This window comes from Phalacrocorax carbo, chromosome 4 (genome assembly GCF_963921805.1).
Source record: "Phalacrocorax carbo chromosome 4, bPhaCar2.1, whole genome shotgun sequence".
Taxonomy (NCBI): domain Eukaryota; kingdom Metazoa; phylum Chordata; class Aves; order Suliformes; family Phalacrocoracidae; genus Phalacrocorax; species Phalacrocorax carbo.
The window spans coordinates 68,453,009-68,471,143 of record NC_087516.1 but is presented as its reverse complement, the minus strand read 5'-3'; the positions used below and the strand labels follow the sequence as shown (position 1 = coordinate 68,471,143).

Here is an 18,135-nt window from a genome sequence, read left to right as displayed (position 1 = left end):
GAGCTGAAGATTCCTGGTGTAGCATGGGATAGAATAAATAAGTAAACCTTTATTGTTAGGATTCATGTATATCATCACCTTTGACTTGCTCAGTTGCAATGTTGAACAGAATCTTCAGGATATACGTAAACATTAAACATATACTGATCTGTACCTTCAGTGATCAGGCTGCTTATTGCCTTAACTGTCTGAGCGGGCAAAATTTTCTAGCAAAAAGAGGCGTGACCCAGAGACCTTCTGAGAACAGTAACAGTTACAGCAGAGAGGAAGCGATTTCTTGGAATACATGCACTTCAAGTCCAAGGTTGCTGACCAGAAAAGAGTACTTGTAGAACAGAAATAGCTAGCTGGCAACTCAGAAACGAAAGCTCCTCTGCAAATCTGTTTGTTCTGATCCCTGGGAATACCTGGACAGTGGCTGTGCAGCATGCAGCCTAAAAACAGTGTGCTTAGCCCAGGGTAGGAGGGCCGGTGGGAAATATGTGCAGCCTGGCTGGCCAGTTTCCTGGAGGGCTGCTTCCTCTTTGCCTGCTGCCCTAATTTTCCTTTCACTCAACACACACTGAGCAAGTGGCTTGGTGCTACACATGTTGTGAAGCCCTGTTCTAGGCTTCTGGGTGAGAACGCTGTTGAGGAGGTGTGTGTAGGGTAGAGGTGCTGGCCAGGAAGCACAGCTACCTCTCCGTTATCTGTGGGGCAATTTCTCCATGTCACAGATGGCCAAAACCCACAGATTCACAGATGCAAGATCTAACCTGATGCAACATCAGCCCTTGCCCCTATGAAAATGATACCTGAAGTACAGCACCACACAAATAGCTGTGCTGCTGTCAAAGGCAGCTCACCAGGGCAGCTGCTTTTGGGCAATACCCTGGACTAAGCTCCAGGTGCGACCACCAAAATGTTGCCATGCCATCATTCTCTGTGATCCTTGTTAAGAAAACATTGTTAGCGCAGGTCAAACTCTTGCCCCCACACTGGGGGAGAAAAACTTGTCACAGGATTTATGTGCTGCAGGATATGGCAGTTCAAATGGTTCTTGAGGAACCTGCTTGGATCTTCTAGGGCTGGATGCAAGTCAAATACAAAAGATTCTGCTAGTCAGGAGGCCTGTATGCTTGGAACGGCCTGTCCTCTGCCCAACATGTCCTATAGATTGTCTGCTTTCTGCTCTTTTCCTCCTGTTTTTCATTTACTACAGACTTATTGATTGTTATTCTGGCCCCCAAGCAGATGCCCAGAGAAAAAAAACTATGTCCACTGGTAGAAAGCTTACCTTCCCTGTTGTAAAGCAGCAGACTAGGCAGGAAGCTGAAGGCTGCTGATCAGAGTTAAAAGAATCCATACAGTTTGAGAGATTTGGGAAAGCAGAGCAGTTAAGTCAACAGACTTTGTACATTAAATGTTAGGATGGGATGCTGGGATTAAGACTATATATATGTGACAGTGGGGGGAAAGAACCCCTCAAGATCTCTCAGGTTGGAAGAAACCTTGGCAGGCCTGTAGTCCAACCTTCTGCTCACAGCTGGACCAGCTTTGAGATGGGACCAAGTTGCACTGGGGTTGATCATGTTGGGTCTTAAAAAACCTCCAGGGCTGGAGACAGCACAGTCTCTGTGGGCCCTGTTCCAGTGCCTCTCTGTCCTCGGTGGAGGGAAAAAGGCTTCTCTGTATATGCAGTCTGAACCTCTCTTGTATTAATTTATGCCTGTTGTCTCTTGTCCTCCCACCATGCAGTGCTGTGAAAGGCCTGGCTTCGTCTTTGGTTTGCCAATAGCCTGTGGCACTTCTTAATATAGGTCAGCCTTCAGTCCTTGTCAGGAAATTGTAACTTAATGATTAATTAAAAGTAAATAAAAATGTATATGATCTTGGAATTAATGACAGGGATAGCATAGTGGTATATTGATTGCATTATGCAATATAATTCAGCAAGTATAGCTATATTGAGCAAGCTAGCCTGTAACACTAATTTACTTTTGAGTGTATTATTTGGAACAACTTACCTGCTTCTCTTCATAAAACAAACAGGTAACTCTCCCCACTACTGAGGCAACTGAACATAGTATTTAAAATGGTGTTGCAAGCCTCCAAATATCATCAAGGTAGTTGATCAGTTCTTAGGAATGCCAGAGCATCTGTTGTCCAGGGAGGTATCTGACCTTTGGATTTCAGAATTTTAGATACCAGTGATTTGGATAATCAGGGTTTGTCTCTGTATCCAGAAGGTTTTATTCATTCCTGTGGAGAGCTAAAGGATTAGCAAGGCATTAGCTTCCTGAAATAAACAGAGAACCCATCTCTGTTATTCTAGGTTTTGTTTCTGATTTGATGAAGCAAAATGTTATATGTGTTCATGAAGGTTTATTTTATTCTTTCACAAATAAAATAATAGCTTGTATAAACAATACAGGCTCACTATTTGCTTGTGTATTTGACTGATTAAGGGCCCTGTCTTTCAATATTTTATCAACTTATAAAGTGTGTACATGGTCACTAATCTTCATTTCAGAAGAGATTACCACTATAGAGAGCTTGACTATCATTATCCTCTTGGAGATGCATAGGGATAAGATGAGAGGCACTGGGCACAAGCAGCAACAAGGTAAATTACAGCTAGGATGAAAACTTACACAAGGAAGGTAGTAAAAAACTGGAGTTGGTTTCTCAAAGAGGTAGTGGGATTTCCACCCTTGGAGATACTCAGAACTCATGTAGACATCTGAGCAACCTGATATAAGCTGACCCTGCGCTGAGCAAAGGTTAGGCCATGTGACCTTCATAGATGCCTTCCAGCCTATATTCTGTACTTAAATGTAAACAACATCCAGTATTTCTATCATAGGAATCACAGTGCTGTAACATTAAGACCCAATTACTTAATTTGAAAACCTCTATGTAAAAAGATGATACTTATCAAGTAGTTTAATTAATGAAATTTTATGTCACAGGTGACCTGCAAGTCAGTTCAGCATATCTATGTTGGGAGCATCTTGAGTTTAACGCTGACAGATTGTGATTTATTTCTACAAGATGCATGTGTCTTTGCTGTTAACAGCAGAAGATTGTTCATGGGTGATTGTGGATTAATGCATCCTTGGCAAAGACTTCTGTAAATTGAGGATTGAGCACAGTAGATGAGAATATTCTGAAGACAACTTGAAATAAATTTTACTAATCTATGTAAATGTACATGGTTTTGATGTTCATTTGGAGGGAGAATTAGCATTTATTACCATTTGGAGCATCAACTTATAATAGATTTTATCAAAGCATGCAAATTTAATTAGGAAGTAATTAAAGAGTGAAGTAACATCAAGCCTGTACAACAATTCTCTTGTTCCTTTTTCAGTCTGATTTTGGCCTTGACTTATCATAAATGCACAGTTCATGGAGCACTACTTCTTCTTTCCAGTGGCATAGAAATCAAGGGTCTTCCTCACTCTTCCAAATGACTGCAGTAACACTGAAGCAAGACTTGGGCTCTCCAGTGGAGCTTGCCTGCAGTAAATGAGACTGGATTTATTTCCTTGACTTTCATTGTCTCACTGTAAAAAAGCTTGAGTTGTTGGTGTTAAACTTTCCTCGCTATTGAATTCTACCCAATGCCAAACTGTTGAAGTTCTTTTTTGGTGTTCTGTCTCTCTGTGTATGGGGTGCTTCTGGAGGAGATGTGAATACTGCTGCAGCTTGAGCAGTTTCTTTAGGGTGATGTCTCCTTTTATGGTACCTGCTTGGTACTTTGCATATATATCTTCTCAGTGCTTTGCTATGTTGAGAAGAATCTGGCTGAAATGCAACCCATTAAAGACTAGAATTTTTTTAGGTAAGAAGGGACTGTTGTCTGAAAGGCATAAGAGTGCATGGTGCCTGAGATATCATCTGTCAAGGGTTCTGTGGTTTGTTTGCTTTTAGCTCTTGGATGACTTCAGTGGAAAAGAGCAACGTTTAAGAGCTGTATCTAGTAAGGTGGCTGTAATGATCTGTCACTATGACCCCTTTGGTGGGGGTCCTCCCCTTTTTGCTGTTGCATGTGAAGGTGTCTACATTTTGAGGGGTGGTGTGGGGCTTCGCACGTTGTCTCAGTGAGTGAGATATCTTCCTTTTTATCACCATCACCACTCAGCCACCTCCCCGCCAAAGATGGTTAGTTGTTGGGAATATAAACTAAAAGATTGACATAGTTTCAGCCTGGTTATAATTGGGATTGCCTGCTCAAACAGCATGTCTGTCATTATGTGTGAGAAGTAGAGGTTTCATCTGGTTACAGTGCTTATCTGTTCTTATGCGCATTTCTGGAGCTTGGAGAAACAGGACCTCATCTATGCAGAATTTTGTGCCCTGAATTGTGCTTTCTTAAATAATCATGAAGCAGAGACATTTGTAATTTAGATTGCTGCATATAAGATCTTCCCTCACCTCCTCCAGAAAGTTGTGTTTAAGGTGTGGTGGTGTTTCCTCTCCACCCCCAGCTGGTATCATCTTTCTAGTGCTGCTTGCTTTCCAAGCCACGTTATGCTTGCTTTTGGGGACAGCAAGAACACTGCGTTATGGATGGTAGAAGATGGAGGGAGTAGTAGTTGGTGCAGATGTTTTAAGCAGTCTGTGGTGACAAGCGTCAGTAGACTTGTGTGTAATTTTTTTCTGTTTTCTACTGTGAACCTCCTGGGGTTGATCTATGAGAAGGTGAAGTGTGTGCCTTAATGCATTTCCTTCTTCACCTTTCTTGAACATGAGGAGGTTAATGGACTCTTCACTTGGAAGCAAACATTCATTTGGAAGTATGACAAGAATGCCAACAGTTGGATTTAAAAACAAAAAGCAGAAGAATCCAGTAATATCTGTGAGGAGAAGAAAGTATCTAGGTTGCTGTAGTTGTGAACTTTATTGAAGAAAACAGATGTGTAGCTTTACTTGTCCCTGCATTCAGGTTTACAGTGCTAGAGCTTGGTTTAGCAGAAGTAGTGAGTAAGGAACAATAAAGAAAGAGGACTTTGGGGGAAGCCAGAAACTGAAGTGCTCTATCTGTTGTGGGGGTGTGGATTGTTTCCTTTTTTCTTTTTTTTCTTTTTACAAACAAGGCTGATGCTTCTGTGGGCTTTTAAGGTCTTTTCTTTGTCGGGGGACACATCTGGCTCTTTCAGCCTGATCCTGCTGTTAAAATAGCTGGAGGTACTTAAACAAGGTGTTGCTGACATTTGTATTCCTTCTCTCAAATTCTATGTACAGGAGAAAAATATTATTACCTAACTTCTCGTCATTGTAGACAGTGTTAGTTCAGATATTGGCTGCTCCTGGTGATATATAGTCCCAATCTCTTCCTTCATCTGGCTAAAGATATGCTTTGTCTTCATGTCCCTTGTAGCACATCTGAAAGTGCAGCAGTGATTGAGAGAATGTATACTAAGCACGCATCTCTACTAGAAAAGGCAGAAACTGGACTTAGGCCACACAAAGTTTATGATCCCTTTGATTTCTTTCAGTTAGAAGCAGGATTTTATCTCCATCAGTTGTGGAGTAAGTATAAGCACTCAATTGCTGTGATTCCTAGCAACAATGGTTTGGGGCTTCAACATCAGCACCTGTTCAGCTCCCGCTGATGAGCATTTTGTTCCTATGTAATATTTTCATCGACTTCTGATATAACATGTAAGTGAGTTTCGTAACTTTGCAAAACATTGGAAATAGGTAGGAGAATGGCTGGTTAGGTCTGAATAGGTTTCTATTGAATACCCGTGGTGGCACAGAAGAAACCTCATTGCTATTTTAAGGCTTTAATTTTTTTTTTTTTTCATATTCGGGTAGCACCAGTATGGTATGTGCGAACTTGATAAACATAGTTTATCCACAGAGGAATACGCAAAATATCTTAAATGAGAGGAACGCAGCTAAGTTGGAAGTCTGCATAACACTTGTATTTCTTTTTCAGAAATTAGATGTACAAAAAGCAGATTTTTATGGTGTTACTCTATCAGTTTGCTTTTTTGCAGAAACCAAGTGGTTTGTGATTGCTAAGATTTGTTATTCAGCACTTCTTGTAGGATGTCTGGTAAGGGCGGCAATCAAATTCTATTTGATTTGTTAAACTAGAAACAGTGCTTAGACTTACCGAAATATTCGATCAAAACAAAAATAGAGACCCAACTAAAACTCCTGGTAGAATACATAGTGGGATGCAGGAGTGCAAATGTTTTATGTTACAGCAAGCAAATTTAAATGACAAAAACAAAGATGTAATGGCAGCTAAGAAAAATTATTCAAATCATACATATATATTATTAGAAATTGATTTAAACTTATCAGCATTAATTCTGAAGAATGTCTGCATAACTAGTAGCCAAAGTTCAGTTGACTATATCCCTTGTCTTAACAAAAAGATGCTTATAATAAAAAAAGTGCATTTATATAAAATATATGCTGACCCAATGTATTCTGCAGTTACAGAAACCAAAATCTTGCATTCATCTGGTGGAAAAATATTTTTTATAATCTTACGTAATTATACAAACTTAATAAATAAAATCTTCAATAAATGCCTGTAGATGACAGGGACTTGCCTGAAAAAGAAGATATCTGTTAAACTTGATGGTTGGTGGTGAACTGCTATGAAGTGTTGCTTAAGTTTTTACTGGTCATGCTCAAGCTGGCCACCCTAATATTATGTTTTGAAAACAATAGTTGCAAATGACATGTCTACCTCTTTGAACCAAAGTAAGTCCTCCAGTGCAGCAGGGAGCTTTATGTAACCCATGGGTGGGGGTGTTTTTGGTGACTGAAACTTGTTTTCTGAATGACGCTTTCTGGAAAATAATAGATGTGGCTGCTGCCAGAGTTCAGTGGTGGGTCATGAAAATGAAGTGACTCAGAGCTGAGAGCTGGCAGCGTGGCTTCTCAGTTGTGCTGGTGTCTGCTGAATCACACGCTGCCTGTATGTACCTCAGTGCAGATGTATTCTGGTGGGTGAGAAATCATGGAGGTATTTGTTTTGCACAGCAAGCGGAAACATGGGAACTCTTTGTTATATTTGTTACTTGTAATTTACTTTTTCATGAGGTAATTGCCACTTGATATGCTTTTTGAAATGGTCATGAGAAGACACCTAATACAAAATGGGTAGTTTGGTTCTTTGCTATGCTTCTTGTCTGTTATGGGTTTCAGCAGCTTCTGGATAGTTTGGGATCTGCAAATGGGGAAGCCATCAACCAAAGAGCAAGGTGCTGCATGTGTTCTCATTGCATGTCTGGAAGGGTGCGGTCTGATTCAGGGTGAACTTATATTCCTTTCTGCACCCTGTCAGTGGACAGAGGTGGGTAAGGAAGCCTGTAGGCAGTGCAGCCATGGAGTCCCTGCAGGCTTCCAGTAGGCCCATTGTGCCTGTGGAGGGTCAGGAACCTAGCTTGGATGGAGAGAGGTGAATGCCTGAAGCAATCTTCTAGGAAAGGTAAATTTGAGTCTTGATTGGTTGGAAAACACAGATCCTTCCCTCAAGCACAAAGAGGAGTCAGCTTTTAACGTGCCACTATATTTCCCATAGTTGTTACCTTCTCCTTTACAGTGGAGACTTGATGAAGCAGGAGGTGACCAAGCTATGCTGCCCCCTTGGCACTGACCAGGAACGGTTCTCCTTTCTTAGAACTTGCAGCATGGTTTTTGTCTGAGCATAGCGTAGTTGGAGGATGTACACTAGCTGCCATTTCTGCTTGGGATGCTTCCGAGCCTTCACTAGGCTGGGGGATGTGAGGAGACTGGCATCGCTTGAACTGTCTTGGGTGCTTACAGAGTTTTGCTGTTTGTGGCCAGTGGGTTCAAAACTAAGCTAATTTGTTACTTAGTTTATCGGTATTTCTTTGGAGGATGTTAGTCTTTTGCGATAATTGAGGTTGAAAACTGCTTCCTTTTTCTCATTGCTGTAGTGTAAATGGTGTATGCTGTTAGCTTTGCAGCCACTTTTGGTAACTCAGCTGATGACCACAAGGAATTTAAGCTTTGGGAATACTAAAGATTCGTTAATGTAAGTAAACTAGGAGTGGTTTATTTTTGACACCAAAGAAGGTTATTTTGTTCATGTTAACAATGTTTAAGCAGCACCTCCTGCCCCCCATGTGAATTGTTTTTGAGACTGCACCTGCACAAAATGGCTGCACTTGCTTTTAACGAAATATTTCCCAAGCCATCGTGACCCTAACAAACTTAAAATATGAAAGCAGCATAACTGTAACAGAATGAAGACTTAAAGAGACAAGGCATTCCAAGTGGACTGTAGGGATACAGGTAAACTAGATGGTTCAGGTCCCAAAAGACCCAGCTGGAGGCATGGTTCCTTGGTGTTGCCACAACAGTCATACTTTTTACTGCACTTAGTTCCTGTTAGACCAAGTAAATAATGCATATGAAAGAGGGTTAGAAGCTGTCTTCAGGGTTTCACTTCCTAATGGTGTTTTTTACAGTTTTAGCTGTAGAAGATGCTGATACTACTGTTTGATTTCTGCTCAAGTAAGCTTGTGGGATTTGAGTACTTGCAGTGTAACTGGTCATTTGAGCTTTGCAAATATAGTACGTGTTAATCAAGTTTGGCTTAATCGCAGTGTGATCTGATTTGGAGCCCATACCTGAGACTTCCATTGCCTGTATTTAAAAATAAAAATCTATTATTTTGGGCCTGAGAGGTTGTTGGCGATATAATAAAGCTCCCAATAGAGTGAAATGCAGTTGAAGGTAGCAGAAACTACAATTCCCTATTTGTGTTGAGGTTTACTGCCCAGCTAGTCCCAGTAACTGTTTCCATGACAAAAGGACCATTTGTTTTTCCTCTTAGCTTAAATATTTACTTGCTTCTGTAGAGGTAAAAATAAAGTGCTCACCCTACTTACTGCATTTCTGAGTTTTGCGCTCCCATTTCTACTGTTTCACATGCTGTGAAACACAGTATTTGGTACCAGCTGCTGACTCCTTATTTTTCCCCACGAACAGTTACATGACGATGATGAAAGTGAGGGGAGATAGAGATAAGATGGGTAGAAGTAGAAGATGAAGGTTTTCTCAGGCACATTGTGTTGAATAAGGTGAGGATACTATAGGGTTGTTCTCTGGGATTGATGATTCTGCGTGGCGGCATGGGCCTGCGGTATGTCACCCAGGCCAGGTACGAACCTGGACCTTCGCACTGGCAAAGAAGCATCTAAGATACCGCATAAATCATGGGCATGGATGCAGCAACACACGTGACGCTGGATTCTAGGATATCTGCTGGTCTGAGTTTATCTAGTTTATTTTAGCTACAGTGACTGCTGCAGGTGGGTTGCTGGAGCTAATCTCCTGAGAAAATAGTTGTAAGTCAATGCTGTGTGTCCTGTGGGTAGGAGAGGTAGGTGAGTTAGAGTAGCGAAGATGCTATTGAGAATGCTAGTGGGGTGAGTGCATGAAGTGCCTGAGTGGATGGATTGCTCTGGAAATAAAACTCATTAGCCTGTAATCCTGTGTACTGGGGGCATTGGTATATTTTTCTAGCTTGTTGCTCAGATGCTTTTACCAATTTCCTAGATTAAAGTACAAGTATTCTTTCTAAAAGCAGGCTTCACTCAACAAGCAAGGGCCCTCAGTCTTACAACAAAATAGTTTAAAAACTGCCTGAGTCTCAAATGGCGTACTTTGTTAATTGACTTCCCTTCCCTGTCCTAGGAGCAGTGGAGGGTTTATGGTCACGGAGGATGGAGTTAGAAGAGAACTTGCTTTAGTTGTTAATGCTGAACTCTTGCACTTGCCAGCCTGTTACTTAAGTTTTTAGTGCATGCAACAACGTTGTAACAAAATTTTTTATTGTTCTTAAGCACTGCAACACCTCTCTGAGCAAGTTCGTCACCTGAGTGCCATCTCTCACAAAGCCTTTCTAATGTACCTGATACTGAGCTGCTTTTTTTGACCTGTGTCGCTTCCCCCCCGCCCCCCAAATTGTCCCTGCTCCTTTTAACAGACAAAATAATAAGACAACAAATTATGTGGATTGTAAAGTTTTTCCAGTTGCTTTAGGTATGCCTGTACTGTGTAGTGCACCGTAGTGTAGGAACACTGGAACTACCAGTGTGGGATGGGGCTGACTGGGAACCAGAGGTCTGCCACCTCATGGCTAATTAACCAAGGTGCAGCATTTCACCAAGGTACCTAGTTATTTGCCAGGTCCAACAGTGAATAGTGCTGGTTTTGCTGCCTCTGCCACCTGCCTTGGGTTAGCTCGAGAATCTCATCATGGTGGGTTCATGGGGTCATGCTGAAGTGAGCTCAGAGTCAGTGCCCCTTGTTGGCTTGTGTGTGTCCACTTGCAAATTCTAAGATAATAATTTTATACTCTGAAAAAAGAGGCAGAAAAAACTAGGGGAGAGGCCAGGGAAAGCTAGGCACAGTCAATAGCTTCACAGTTGCTCAGCTGGGTTGGGGTCAACACAGCTTAGTTCTTACTCCCCTGCTGTAATGAGGAGAAATCACTTAGTTCCTTGGAGGGATGCTCTTGCTGATTACAGGCTGCCAGTGCGTTAATTACTGGGCTTGCACTTTATAGTAACTCTTTTAGCAGTTCATGCGCTCTCAGTGAGTATCATTTAATTGGGAAGATAATGCTTGTTTAAGCTTAATGCTGTGTGTTGATTTCTAGTTTGCTACAGCTCCTTTTCCAGGAGTTCTTTAAAAGGTTTCTGAGGTTTGTGAAAGTCCAGTTGTCATAGGGGTGACTGCTGATCCATTTCAAAATGGCAAAGTGGTATGATTTTATTGTCACATTTATATTCTAACCTTTTCCCCTTTTACTTTACCTAGTGAAAGAACAGCTTTGGTGTTGAAGAGAAACCTTGGAAAGGAATGGGTCCGGTTCTCTTGAAGCTGGTTGCCCTGATCCCAGGAATGCTGTAGAGGTTAGTGATGTGGATGCTGAAGAGCTTTTGTAGAAATTGCCTTTTGATTTGTAATTGGCACACTCTTCAATAAATTCTGTGTGAAGCAGTTCATTTGCCTGTCACAGAAAAAGAGTTAATTCAGGCACTGTCAGAACACAGTCAGTTTAAAATTGCTCTACCCAAACAAAATTTAGGTTTTTGTTTATCTGTGTAGACACTGAAGAAATACATAGCTGGGTAGTCATAGAAAGTTGTGTGGTGCGATGCATGCTCAGAGTCAAGCTGCGTTAAACTTGGATGTTTTAATTGATAGGTTTAAAAAAAAAAAGGTAAGAATGACCATAATACATTATTATTTTTTGAGTTTTTCAAGTCTCTAATTTTTACTTTGAGACAAGAATACTCGGGATTTTCAGTAGAACGAGAGGCTTGGAGAGGTCCATTCTGTATCCACACAAAGGTAATGTTATCCCCACTTTTGCCTTGAGTTACTCATATTTCAGTTTTATATCCTAGTTTCTCTGGGTTATGTGCAAGCTGGGTAGACTGCTTTCTGTGAGTGTTTTTCCCAATAGCTATATAGTCCTGCTACAGTATTGTGGCCTACAAGAGGCTTCCTCTTGTAAGTAGAATATTCAGTCTAGTTCACTTTCACATTTTTTGTAAACCTGGAGAGGATTATGTGGACTTATCACCCGATGGATTTCTTCTTAACTAGTGAAGTCAAGAACGCTTGTATAACTATCAAATTCAGTAATGCTTTGTTTTGCTGATGAAAAATGAATGTAACAAGTAAAATTTGTTGAAGTGGGGAACGGGAGGGTGGAGGAGATTGCTTAGGAGTACTCCAAGATGCCTAAGAAGTGAATGGAATAGGAGCGGTTGAGTTAAAATCTATTAAATCTGTCCAATTACTGTAAAGGATTTCTAATCTTTGTTAGCTTACTTTAAAAGCATGGATGTGTGTGGTGTGGCTACTGAAGAACAACGTCCAAGCTTTGCGCAGACACCCTTTAACATATATACACTTTTGGAGCAAAAATAAAAAAAACACAGTGGGAAAAAATGGTGCAGCATGTCACAGACACAGAAAGTGTCACAGAAAGAGGTGACCCAGTTGAAAGAGACCTGTTAGTACAAGGAAATGGTAGTTGGCATCGTTCTTTGAGGCGTGTAGAGCTTAACAACTGGTCTTGTAAGTGGTGCCACTTATTATGGAGAGCTTTAGTTACTCATATGTTCTCACCATCTTTATCCTACCTGGTATAAAACTGAGAGTAATATGTTCAGGAGGAGGTATCGCTTCTAATTGAACAAAAGCACACAGAAAGACAAAACCCCCACAATACATCCTTCCATATGAAATCCTGTATTCTGACTTCAATGCTTTCATTCTAGCTCTGTGCTGCTTCTCTAGTCGGCAATGTTTTATTCATTAACAAAATAAAATCTGTCCACAAGGGGATCTGATAGAAATACGCCTTTTTTGCTTTCGTAGAAAATACCTTTCTCCCTTCAACCTATTATGTTTAGATTTTTTTAAATAAATTTTACTTTATAGAGAATAGAAAAAGATGAAAGGCTCATCTCCTCTCTTGTTAAGTCTCCCTCTTGACTTAGTAAAAGCAGTTAGTTTCAAACAGACTGAATGCAGATTGTTTTGTGAATCTGTAAAGACTGTCTTATTAGTATCACGATCTGCTGTTCAGATACTTATGCAGGAAATACTTCCTTGGCACTTCATGCATCCTGTTCTTCCAGTTCTGAGGACATGCAAGAACTGGCAGAGCTTATTAGCTTGGGTTTAGCGCTGCTGTGGTTGTACTCCTTTCAGACTTAAGTCTGCTATAGTTGATTTGGTCGGGCTCTGTGTGGAGTCATGTTGAGTTTCTTTCCAGCTGTGGCATGACTTACCTGCACCTACATGGATAATAAACACATGGAAGATAATGAGATAAGGGAAGACAGCCAACCAATGTGAATTTGTCAGGGAGAAAATTATATTAAGCTGATTAGTTTGTTTCCCTGACAGATAAATTGGATTACTGCATAAGGGAGGGAAGGGATAGAAGTGATACAACTTGAAGTGTGTAAGGTTTTGAAGGATGTATTTTTGAATGTAATACATGTAGTGATGTTTTTAAAATGGGGTCTTCCTTAAATCACTGTTCCGCAGGAGCAAAATTTATTAAAAATGGTTCAGTGGAGCAATTACAGGGATCTGGGATCACCTGGAAAGGCATTTGAAGTACGCTTCCATACTAGCTTGCCAAGCCTGGATTTGCCAATATTGGCATCTGTGATGTAGATATTTTATCACAGAATCACAGGTTGAAAGGGACCTCAAGGATCATCTAGTCCAACCTTCCTAGGAAGAGCACAGACTAGACAAGATGGCCCAGCACCCTGTCCAGATGACTCTTGAGGGTGTCCAATGTAGCCGAGTCAACCACTTCCCTGGGGAGATTATTCCAATGGGTGACACTTCTCACTGTGAAAAATTTCCCTCTGGTGTCCAAACGGAATCTCCCCAAGAGCAACTTGTGTCCATGCCCCCTTGTCCTCTCCATGTGACTCCTTGTAAAAAGGGAACCTCCATCTTCTGTGTAGCTGCCCCTTCAGTACCGGTACATGGTGATGAGATCCCCTCTGAGCCTTCTTTTCTCAAGGCTGAACAAACCCGGTTCTCCCAGCCTATCCTTGTATGGCAGCTTCCCAGCCCTTTGATCGTCTTGGTGGCTCTTCTCTGGACCCCTTCCAGCCTGTCCACATCCTTTTTGTATAGCGGGGACCAGAACTGTACACAGTACTCCAGGTGTGGCCTGACAAGCGCTGAGTAGAGCAGGATAATGACTTCTTTCTCCCTGCTGGTGATGCCCTTTTTGATGCAACCCAGCATCCTGTTGGCCTTCTTGGCTGCAGCAGCACACTGTTAGCTCATGTTGAGCTCTTTGTCCACCAGGACCCCCAGGTCCCTTTCCACAGAGCTGCTCTCCAGTCAGGTGGATCCCGGTCTGTGCTGCTCTCCTGGGTTATGTTTTCCCAGGTGCATGAGCTTATACTTTTCCTTGTTGAACTTCATAAGGTTCGTGTTGGCCCACTCGTCCAGCCTATCCAGATCTTCCTGCAGAGCAGCTCTCCCTTCTGGAGTGTCTACTTCCCCACTCAATTTGGTGTCATCAGCAAACTTCATCAGGCTACACTTGATGCTGTTGTCCAGATCACTTATGAAGATGTTGAATAACATTGGGCCCAATATCGATCCCTGGGGGACTCCACTTGTGACAGGTTGCCAGTTTGAGAAAGAGCTGTTTACCACCACCCTTTGGGTGCGGCCTGTCAGCCAGTTCCCCACCCACTGTGCAGACCACTTGTCTAGGCCATAACACATTAATTTCTCCAGGAGGAGACTATGGGGGACCGTATCAAAGGCCTTGGAGAAGTCCAGGTAAGTGTCCACTGCCCGCCCCATGTCAACTAGGCAAGTCACTTTGTCACAGAAGGCTACCAGGTTTGTCAAGCACGATGTGCCCTTAGTGAAGCCATGTTGGCTTTTCCCAATCACGTGCTTCATTTGACTTGTGATGGCCCCCAGGAGGATTCGTTCCATAACTTTCCCAGGGATTGAAGTAAGGCTGATGGGCCTATAGTTACCCGGGTCCTCCCTCGAGGAGTAGAGTCAATTTACAAAATGTGCAGATGACGTCAGTTTGGGAGTACATGGTATGGGCACCACAGAGGGTTTATATTAAGGTGTTTGACTTTGTAGTTGGGATAAGCTAAGTGTTTGTGTGTGTTCCTTTGACCTGACTCACCCAATGTTTATTTGTTATACCACAGTAACTCAGTCAGTGTAAATAACCTAAGTATATTCAGCTTACTGAGTTGGACGGCCTCTTCCAACACTCCCTTTTGTTTGTGGTATTTTTTTATCCTTTAGTAAAATTACAGCACTGAAACCTAGCACTTGACTGGAAGTGGTTGTTACCTTAAAAACTGGACTATCTGGATTTCAGGTCTTGGGATACCACCGAGTTACATGTGTGGAAGGTTAGCAACACTCTTGGAAAGTCCCAGGATTTTTCTCTTGTGCCGGAGGGGAGCAGAAGGTTAGGCACTGTGGAGTAAACAGCTGCTCTTGCAGGCTTCTAGCAGTGCCACTTCCCTGCTTTTCCACCGATGATACAGCAACAGATCCAGTTACGCAGCTAACACCAGGGCTGCCTCCCTTTGTTTGGTCTCCATAATGCAGCTAAAGCAGCTTATTTGGACTCTGAAAGTTAAGTGGCTCCTACAGCCCTTCTTGCATTTCTGTGTGCATGGTCCAAAACATGCTACTGTCTGAGTGGCTGGTGGAGATTCAGGAAGGATGAAGGAGTGGGAGGTGGGGAGAAGCAGGGCTTGAGGTGTTTGTGATGTGGATTATTGTTTGGCTTGTTAGAGGATGTACACGAGGGAAAAACAAACTTTTTGCTACGTTGCTGGAGGAATTATTAGTGCTTCCCTCAGCACCTCAAGCCTTTTTCCTTGCAGGACTTTGCCCTAATGTTTATTTGTAGTAGTTGTATGAGTAGGGAGGAGTGACCATATTTTTTAAGAGCTTTTGTAGAATAAGATACGAAATGTGGAAACAATTGTTGTGTGGGATGGTGTTAGAGAAGTCTGACATACTGCTTTATTTTAAGCTCCCAGTATAGAAAGGGGTGTTTGTGTGCCGTGCTGTTGCATGCACAATGTACTTCCTATAGTTGTTGTCTTATTGTGAAAGATTAATTTGCTGGCTCCCTAGAGGTAAGCACCAATATTTCACACTGGATCAATAATTTTTGCTAGTGATAGATTAACACCTGCAAGTCCTTGACATGTTCCTGTGTATTGGTGATGCCATAGTCTCCTGTAGATGTGAAACAGGGAAAAAATTATCTCTGTTGAGGTTAATTCTGTGGAGATGCTGTTCTCTAGTTCTGTAATCCCTGCTGTTGTTTTCCTGACTCGTTGGAGTATCGCTCTAGCTCTGTGGTATCCTAGCAAATGTTTTTTTAGCAAAACTACAAGTTAAGCTGAAAATAGATTCGCCTTAGCAGCAGTGGTGTAATTGGAATAGCAAGAATGCTCTGAATGTTTCATGCCCCATCTTATGTCCCAAATAGAGGGTACTGGAAGTGCTACTACTGATAAGCGATAGCTTGTGGAAGGCTTAGGAAGTCCCTTGGAAAGACTCTAGGTCCCATGAATTGAAACACACTGGAGGCACAGCAAACTTAATTTTAGAGCTTCCTTTTGTTTGATTATAACTTCAAAAGCTGCCTGGGAGAAATCTGAAAGGCATGTTCCTCTAGATGTAGGAAAAACTGCTCAAAGTGCTGGAAGATGAAACTCTGATGTGCAGCAATCTTTATAAGTGAGGAACTAACAATGGACAAGTGGGCTGCCATCTGGCTGTATTGCAGCAAGAGTTTGTTAGAAGTACTGTTGACTCCTCAGTGTTGCTAAAAGGGAATACAAAAAAAGTCACCTCTCTAATACCTGCATGAGAGAATTGCTAGCAAGAGGCTGCTACTCTCTCCTTTGCTCCATGGTTCAAGATGATGAAACGTTTTCCTGTGGTAGAGATGGGTATCTTACTACATCTTCTATTTAGTCCTCTAATGTAGAAGCCTTGCACAAATACTTCCTCAAATAGGGAATGTTCAGCTACTGTGAAGGGCCCTGTACCTTACACCAAAGTGCATCTTTGCTAGGAAGGCGACTTTGTTGCTTCTGTGCAATTAGGCAGAGTTGAACCGGTCGTGCTTTTGAATGATGCCATCTCTTGAGCTTGGTAACAAGAGTGAAGTCGGCACCCTGACTGTGCGGTTACTTTTCGGCACGCAGGATACAATCTTGTGCTGAAGTCTGTTATCTGGATGGGTTGTGGGAATGTGCATATCTGTTCGTGTGCATTTTATCTAATATGTAACAGTGCTTCAATAAATTGCTTTACTTCAGGTACTTGAATATTGCTACCCCTCTGAGATCAGCGTAAATTAATCAGCTTTTAGAGCATCCTTTCTTAATTCAAATAGCAGCTATTATCAAACAACTTGATGTAAAGAGCCCAAACACTTTTCTTTTTCTCTCACTCCTGTTCCCAGATGGAGCAACATGGAGTTGCATACTTGAGGTAACATCAGCAAATTCTGACAGAGAAGTAAAATAAAAATAAAGTAAGTAACGTATGGTAAAATTGTAAAGGAATATATGGACATATAAGAGAAGAAGTCTTTGCTGTGGTACTATTGTTGCAATTAAATCCTAGCATTGAGCATTTATTTACCTAATTTTTTAACGTGTTTTTGTTTGGCAACATGCTGCTGGGTTTCATTCTCTTTATTGCATCATGTTCGCCTTGAAAATAAACGCGCAGTTAACCTCATTCTGTGCACTGCTTACTGTCAAAGCTTAAAAGGGACACAAAACCAGAGAAAAGGGATAGAGTTGAAAAAGTCATGCCTTGTCACTTGTGGAGAGCAAGTTCTGTCCCCAGCTTCTTTGCATCCAGAAATGGCCAAGCGTTATGCAGGATGTCCAAGCGAGTCCATACGCTTTCACATACACAGATGCATTGCAGAAGCCAGGACTTCTAATAAATAACTAGTAAGTAATTGCTGTAGCTGTAAATGACATTGCAATGCATTTGATATGAATTACTCTATGCTTTTTGTTTTTGCTTGTTTTTGATGATGTTTTTTCCTCTAGCAAGGAAGGATGTTTCCTTAGTGTGTGTATGTGTAGATGAATCCAAGGAGAGAATGGGAGTAAATTCTCCTTCAGTAGTTGTGCTTTTACTGTGTGGATGTTCAGGCTCTCTTCTGGGATAAATTTAGTTAAAAATCAGTGACCGCTGTAGTAATTTGAATATCCTTCTGTGGTACTGGGAGATTTTTTTTCAGAGCGCTGCAGCTTCAATCCTAATTTATTTTCTGTGCCTTTGATTATTACTGGGTAAAGGGGTTAGTATAGTGGTGAGACACAACATGCAAGTAACCACGGTTATTGGTAATAGATTTCCTTGGGAAATCCTACCACTTCTGAATAGTTGTTGCTGTTATTAAGATGAAACAAAACACCTGGCAGTGTTGATCTGATCCAGCTATTCTATATTGCATGGTGCTGTACACGCAAGAGCATTGCAAGCTAGAATAGTAAACACTGGTTGGGGGGGGAAAAAAGGCAGAAAATTTAAAGTTAAGGTTAGGAAAACCCACATTGC

General features: G+C 41.7%; 1 protein-coding gene across 7 annotated transcripts in view; it reads left to right on the top strand.

Annotated features, from left to right (window-relative positions):
• WDFY3 (WD repeat and FYVE domain containing 3) overlaps nucleotides 1–18,135 on the top strand; it is a 183,705-nt gene that overhangs the window by 24,441 nt on the left and 141,129 nt on the right. For 6 of the 7 annotated variants that reach the window (XM_064450330.1, XM_064450328.1, XM_064450329.1 and 3 more), the window contains exon 2: nucleotides 10,807–10,901. The exons of the other annotated variant lie outside the window; for it this stretch is intronic. The gene's annotated coding sequence lies outside the window, so the exon portion shown is untranslated. The remainder of the gene's footprint in view (nucleotides 1–10,806; nucleotides 10,902–18,135) is intronic. 7 annotated transcript variants of the gene reach the window in all.